Here is an 8,239-nt window from a genome sequence, read left to right on the forward strand (position 1 = left end):
ACAGTCTCGGTCCATTGCAGCCTCTACCTCCCAGGTTCAAGCGATTCTCCTGCCTCAGCCTCCTGAGTAGCTGGGACCACAGGTGTCTGCCACCACACTGGGCTAACTTGTTTTGTTTTGTTTTTTGTTTAGTGAAGGGGGGGAGGTTCACCATTTTGGCCAGGCTGGTCTTGAACACCTGACCTCAGGAGATCCGTCTGCCTCGGCCTCCCAAAGTGCTGGGATTACAGGCGTGAGCCACGACGCCCGGCCACATTTTTTTCTTCTGGTGAAGATTTTCCCTTTCACCATTCTGGTAGACATCACCTTATATAACTTTTCACCCCACTCACCCAGAGAAGCTGGAAGAAAGGGAAAGGAAAAATACTTCGCTCCATGGGACTCCGCTCACTCTCTTCTTTCCACGCAGCAGAGCAATGATGAAACCAAGGTCAGAGAGTTGGAAAGGCCTTAGGGGAGAGCCAAGACCTGAGTCATATTTTCATTACTATTAAAATTCTCACCCGCCCAAATCCTGCTCCTTACAAGTCCTGTATAATTTATTTCAAGGCCTGTGCCTGGGTGTCTGCTCTAACATGTACTTATGATGCAGCAAAAAATCATTTTACTGTTTTTGCTCTAGTGCTGGCTACAGGGCACAGGTCTTCTCCCGGGTTAGAGACTACTCACTCAGACTTGCCTTTCTCCTCAACATGGCTTTTCCCCTCATCATTCCTTTTCATGTCAGTTGAGATGGGCGTGAGGAAACCATACACTTCTATCCTTGTCATTCAGCCATTTCTGAATCCTAAGGAACTTAGTTACTAGAATTGTCCTCTCCCAGATAGGATCTTTTATTTTTTTCTTCAACCTTTATCTTTAGTTTTTGGGTACATGTGCAGGATGTGCAGGTTTGTTACATAGCTAAACATGTGCCATGGTGGTTAGCTGCAAGGATCATCCCATCACCTACGTATTAAGCTTAGCATGCATCAGCTATTCTTCCTGATGCTCTCCCTCTCACCACTCTCCCTTTGCTCCACCAAATAGGTCTTTATGGCAATACATAAAAAGGAGCTCACCCTGCATTAGTGACTTCAGAATGTGTGTATGTTTAGGGGTCTATATACATGGTGTACATGTGTTTGGTTGAGGGTAAGTGTATATGTTGGGCATGTGTTGGGGTTAGTTGAGATGGAACACAAAACTGGATCCCAGATATTACAGCTCTTAAAATGTATCAGCAAACATCTACTGAAGCCGTAATCTACCGAAAGCACTGAGATAAAGGAATGCATTACTACATGTGGTTCTTAACCTTGGGATTTTACTATAATCAATATGGAGAGAGAGGATGTGTGAATATGTTTAAAATAAAATGAGCAGAGATAATAATTGACAATTGAAAACAAATGCTTTGGGAAATTAAAAGGAGGAGGAATTCACAAAGGTCTGATGGGATTCTAAAAGGCTGCAAGGATAACACAACATTTTAATTGGTCTTTGAAAAAAAAATAGGACTTAGATAAGCAGAGTAGAAGGGCAGCCTCTGGAAAGCCTTGCTTAACACCTAAATACACTGCATTACTGGTGGATCAGTCAAAATTATTTTGGTTGTCAGTGGCCAAAAACTCATTCAAATTACAGAGGAAATTAAAATGATCCATGTAACTGAGAAGTTCAAGGTATGATGCTAACTTCAGGTCTCACAAAATGCAATCAGGATACTGTCACCTTCCCTTGGCCTAGCTCTTCTCAGTGTTGGCTTTATTTTCTGGTAGGCAGTCTCTGTAAACAGGACTATGCAGAGCTTCAGAATAAAGTTCTACCAACACAAGACATAGCACATTTTCCCCAGCAGTGCCAGAAACCTCCTGGATTCTCATTAGCTTGGTGTGGGTCAAGTGACCATCTCATCTATGAATCTGTTGCTTTAACTTGAGGTATGGAATTCTCTAATGGCTCAATCTGAGTCATGTGCCCACTCCTAGAGCCAGGTGGTCAGAATAGTCCAACCTGAGCCTCATGAACTGAGAGTGGAAGAGGGATGGTTCTGCAAAGGGACTCAGGATCCCATCACCAGAAGAAAGGAATGGATTCTGAGCAGACAAAAACAACAGAGGTTCACTGTCATCTCTTCCTTCAGCAATCTGTTGATGATGGCTCCTATTAACTCCTTTCCTGAGTTTCATAATTCTTTTATACTAATACGAGAGGTTCTTGAACATATAACTTATCCTTAATTGTAGACCCTAACTCTCAGCCTGTAGAAGTCTATTCTACATTTACTGATAGGAGACACTTGGGATAATTAATTCAAGCACTTAGGGAAGTGAGCACTAGCAAATCCTCCCCATTCAGGATGAAAAGTGAAATTAGGGCTGAACTGTTTTCTTCTATTTTCTGAACTATTTTCTTCTAACTATTAATAGCTATGATTTTTTTGACCAAATAGTTGAGAAAGAATGAGACTCTGGCATTCATGACTTATCTCCATGAGGAAATCCTGCCTTTTGGGATGAACCTAGGAGGTTTCCATAGGAAGTGTTCAATTCAATAGAAAATGAAAGTTTAAAGACATTTCTGGATATTTTTGTTCCCAGGGATGAGATTTACCCAGGTCATGGCTCTCTCTACCCAAGGAACAATGTCATGATTTTATTATTTCTTAATAGACCAACACTCAGGATCGAGATAGAAGTGCAAATGAGCTGAATAGTGCTTGTAAATTGGGACTTGGCAAACGTATTTGGCAATGAGCCATGTACTTTTTCATTCTGAAGGCTTGGTGTTGAAAAATGCCTAAAGCTACACTCAGCATCTGCATCATTAGGGTCTAGGAAACTAGGCAAATTCACTGGTCTGTCATTTTAAACTATAAGCCAATTTGTTTCTCTAGACATTACATTTGAGCCTTTAATGAAGTAATAGATATTTTATAGATTCAGAACTATGTCAGGGTTCAAATGAGCTTTATGTTTGTTAGCATTTATTTTTATCTTTTGTGTTTAATCTTTATTTTTCGTATAATAGTGTTTTTAAAACCTTTTTCATTTAGACCTGACAGTGGCAAATATACTCATATGTATAAGCAAATGTAGAAAAAATGTTTTCTATGTTCATTTTTATCCAAGGCCATATCTATGTAACACCACCAAATTTGTAATTTCCTAAATGAATCAAAACTTTGGACACCATTTATTAAGCTATTATTTTCTTAAAAGGCAATTCAGATTTCACAAACTATACATAAATATATTTTCCTTCAAAAAATATGAACCATTACAAATAAAGCTAGTTTCCTCCTTTCTCCCCAACCCCTAACTCCCAGCCCAGATTTTTCACCACCTTCTCTCTGGTAAACTCTGTTATTAGTTCTGGTGCACATCCTTCCCCATACGTGTGTGTGTGTGCAAATACACACACACACACACACAAACACACACCTACACCTACCCATAGAAACTTCAGAATATCACTCAGTGTATATTTACATAAAAGATATTATACTGGATCAGGTGCAGTGGCTCACGCCTATAATCCCAGCACTTTGGGAGGCCAAAGCGGGCGGATCACTTGAGGCCAGGAGTTCAAGACCAGCCTGGCCAACATGGTGAAACCTTGTGTCTACTAAAAATACAAAATTAGCCAGGTGTGGGGGTAGGCATCTGTAGTCCCAGCTATTTGGGAGACTGAGACAGGAGAATTGCTTAAACCCGGGAGGTAGAGGCTGCACTGAGCCAAGATCGTGCCACTGCACTCGAGCCTAAACAACAGAGAAAAACTCCATCTCAAAAAAAAAAAAAAAAAAGATGATATCATACTAAACATATTTATCTACAGCTTGCTTTTTAAAATTCAACAGTATGTCATGTAGGTCTATTGATATTTTTACATATGCAGCTAGTCCGTCCCCAATTTATGGACATAGAGATGGCTTCTGATCTTTTTTCATTATAAACAAAGTCATTGCACATATCTTTTCTAATTTGTTGGCATAATAGTCCCTTAGAGTCCTGATAATCCTTGTCATTCATGTAAGGTTGGTGGTATGTCTACCCCTTCATTCCTGATCGTAATAATTTGAGTCTTCACCGGGTGCGGTGGCTCACGCCTGTAATCCCAGCACTTTGGGAGGCCGAGGCAAGCGGATCACGAGGTCAGGAGATGGAGACCATTCTGGCTAACACAGGGAAACCCTGTCTCTACTAAAAATACAAAAAATTAGCTGGGTGTGGTGTCAGGTGCCTGTAGTCCCAGCTACTCAGGAGGCTGAGGCAGGAGAATGGCGTGAACCCAGGAGGCAGGGGGTGCAGTGAGCCAAGATTGTGCCACTGCATTCCAGCTAGGGGGACATAGTGTGAGATTCTGTCTCAAAAATAATAATAATAATAATAATAAATAATAATAATAATTTGAGTCTTCTTTTTTTTTTCTTAGTCAGTCCAGCTGAAGATTTGTCAATTTTGTTGATCATTACAAAGAACCAACTTCTGGCTTTGTTGGTGTATTAGTCCATTCTCACACTGCTATAAAGATACTACCCAAGACTGGGTAATTTATAAATAAAGGAGGTTTAATTGACTCACCATTCTGCATGGCTGGGGAGGCCTCAAGAAACTTAAAATCATGCCGGAAGGCAAAGGGGAAGCAAGCATCTGCTTCACAAGGCAGCAGCAGGAAGAAGCAAGCAAAGGAGGAACTGGCCAAACACTTATAAAATCATCAGATCTCATGGGCCCTCACTCACTATCACTAGAACAGCATGGGGGAAACTGCTCCCATGATCCAATCACCTCCCACCAGTTCCTTCCTCAACACCTGGGTTTTACAATTCAAGATGAGATTGGGTGGGGACACAAAGCCAAACCACATCAGTTGGTTTTCTCTACTGTTTTTCTATTCCCTATTTCACTTATTCTCCTCTAATCATTATTTCTTTCTGTTTGCTTTGGGCTGTTTGCTCTTTTTATCTAGTTTCTTAAGGTAGAGGTTTAGGTGATTGATTTGTGATCTTTCTTCTTTGTTAATATGGGCATTTGCAGCTATAAATTTATCTTGGAGCACTGCTATAGCTACATAACATATGTTTTGTTCTGTTTTTCTTTTCATTCTTCTCAAAGTTTTTAATACTTTCCCTCTCTCCCCTGAGGGTTCAATAGTTCAGACTGGCTAGACACAGTGGCTCATGCCTGTAATCCCAGCAGTTTGAGAGGCTGAGGCAGGAAGATCTGAGCCCAAGAGTTCAAGACTAGCCCGGGCAACATAGTGAGGCCCTGTCTCTATGAAAATAAAAATAAAAATAAAAAAATAACTGGATATGGTGGCACATGCCTGTTGTCCCAGCTACTCAGTAAGCTGTGGCAGGAAGATCACTTGAACTCATGAACTCAGGACCACAGTGAGCCATGATTGTACCACTGCACTCCAGCCTGAGTGACAGAGCAAGACCCTGTTTCAAAAGACTAATAATAATAATAAATAACTGAGACTATCAAATAAATTTACAGCAGGCAGACTAACAGAAGAAAATGTATATATTTGAGAAATGTTGGCAGTCCGCCTCTCTTAGAGTGAGACCATAGCCCAGAATGGGAGCTGAGGGACAAGGGAGCCCCCATCTCATTATGTGTGCCTGCCAGGAGCAGCACTTTCAGGGTAGAGCTTTGGTAACGTGGCACTGCAGGGAAGCTTAGCAGGCCAGGCCATGTCTGAAATGCCACAGACACTCTCTTACTGAGATTCCTAATTGACTTTCTTGAGTGATCTTCATTTGCTGTATGTTCTTGAGACAAATTTCAGAGACTTTAAATGGTTGTTGTTGTTGCTGCTGTTATTTTTGAAATAGGATCTTGCTCTGTCACCCAGGCTGAAGTGCAATGGTACAATCATAGCTCACTGCAGCCTCTACCTCCCAGGCTCAAGAGATCCTCCCGCCTCAGCCTCCCAAGTAGCTGGGACCACAGGCGTGCACCACCATGCCCAGCTAATTTTAATTTTTGTAGAGATGGGGTCTCACTTTGTCTCCCAGGCTGGTCTTGAACTCTGGGTCAAGTAGTCCTCTCACTTCGGCCTCCCAAAGTTAAATGATTGTTTAAAAATTATTTTCACAAGTTAAATTGTTTTGCTGGAGAGAGACTTTTTATTTCACCATTCTGGAAGTCTCAAGGAAAAATGCTTTTGATTTAGTGTTTATTTAAGTTAAAATAAAGGAAACTAGCCATTAAGACTTTGATAAAAAAAAAAAAAAAAAAAAAAAAAAACTAAAGCTAAGTACTTGAATGATGGGAAGGCACAAGTATTAGTAGATTCCTGAATTTTATTAATTTTCCAAATGTCTTAAGGTTAAAGTTGAAAAAAAAAGAGGCAAGTAGAAAAGTAAGACACCTGGCTGAGGGTTCTATACTGAGCAGCAATTTTTCTGGCATTCCACAAAAGTTGATTGAGAATAAACTATATATTAATGTTGTATTTAATAACAAAATGCAAATCATTTGGTCTATAAAAATTTTTATTTTTCCTTAGATTTTAGGAAACTCGAAGCTAAATATAACGTCCAATCAAAGTAATCATATTTGCCTAACTAGGGCTAATATAAAAACTAGAATTTACCACCCCCTCCCAAAACACACACCTCCATATTTAATTTTCAATTCCCACATCAGTTTTACTCTTTCCGATATATGTGTTATTAGCATAATGATAATAGTTCCCATTTACTGAGAGGTATTGTATTAAGTTCTTCGCATCTGTTATCTGTAAAATTCCTGTAAAATTCCAATTTTGTGAATGAGGAAGCTGAGGCCTAGAATCATTATTTGCCCATGATTTAATGTTAATAAGTGACAGAGCCTTGGATTCAGACTCAGGCAGTCTGAATTTAACCAACTTCTTCTTTTTTTTTTTTTTTTTTTAAACAAGGTCTTGCTCTGTCACTCAGGCATGCAATCACAGCTCACTGCAGCCTTGAATTCCCAGGTTCAAGTGATTCTCCCACATCATCCTCTTGAGTAGCTGGGACTACAGGCACATGCCACCATGCCTGGCTAATTTTTGTATTTTTTTGTAGAGATGAGACTTTGCCATGCTGCCCAGGCTAGTCTTAAACTCCTAAGCTCAAGCGATCCACCCACCTCGGCTTCCTATAGTGATGGAATTACAGGTGTGACCCACCATACTCGGCCTTCTTAACCATCTTCTGTATTGTCCTCCCAATTTCTTTTATCTTTTTGCTAATTGTTGGAATTAAAGTATAAATAAATAGTAGTGGTAGAGCACTTCCTCATCTAGGGAGATCATAGTACTAACCCGTTTACAACAGGTTGACTGGCTCAGTCACAGGTTATCTTTCAGGCCTACACCATGTTCTGGCTGTGGATCAGAAAAATATTCTCTGTGCACACCTGGTTAGAACACTGTGGCTTTGCCCCAGAGGCCTTTGAAGACATTGACAGTTAGCTCACCATGCTTTCCATCACCATCTAATTGGTAGTCACAACCTCAGGGAGAACCTAGTACCCTGGACCACACCTGAGCTGCCTTCAGTGAGTCAGTGCCTGGTCTGAATGTTTCTTTAATGTGCCTTGCCAGGCCTAATGAGCTTCATTTGATACTCTGCTCTGTAAAAGACTGTCTCTCACTGTCTACTCTCAAAAGATACCTGTGATCTCACAATAACGGCTTCTTTCTTTTTGCATTCACCTTAGTTTGGTGATTCTTGATGTTTTTAATAATCCTGCTATGCTTTTCAAAAGGCAAGATTTCCAACATCAGCCATACTTTTTTCCATTCTGTCCAGGGACAAGAAATATTCATAGCTTGCCATAGCTCTCCTCTCTCCTGAGGTTAAAGAGTCAATGAGGCAATGTCTGGAAAGTGACATGCCTTGAAAGTGGGTGAATTTTTACTCACACTGTGGTGTTCACGTGATTTTCAATTATCTTTGTTTTGACAGGTTTAAATTTGATATTCACTTGTTAAATACATCCACTTGTGTTTTGATGTTGGCTATAATTTTCAGTTCCTTATAAGGCTACTAGAGGGAATTTCAAGGTTTGCCAAAGGAGGCATACAATGACTGAGGGAGCGATGCTAAGACAGTTCTCCTTTCAGCAGGTCTCTGAAGCTCCCATGTGACTCCAGGAAACAGATTAGCCACCTGCTTCCTTCCATGCCATTCTGCCATTGATCAAGTTCTGACAAGTTAGACATGGGGGCTATATTTGCAAGGTTGTCTTAAGGCTTGAAAAGTGCATTGATG

Source organism: Mandrillus leucophaeus, unplaced genomic scaffold, assembly GCF_000951045.1.
Source record: "Mandrillus leucophaeus isolate KB7577 unplaced genomic scaffold, Mleu.le_1.0 Scaffold915, whole genome shotgun sequence".
NCBI lineage: Eukaryota > Metazoa > Chordata > Mammalia > Primates > Cercopithecidae > Mandrillus > Mandrillus leucophaeus.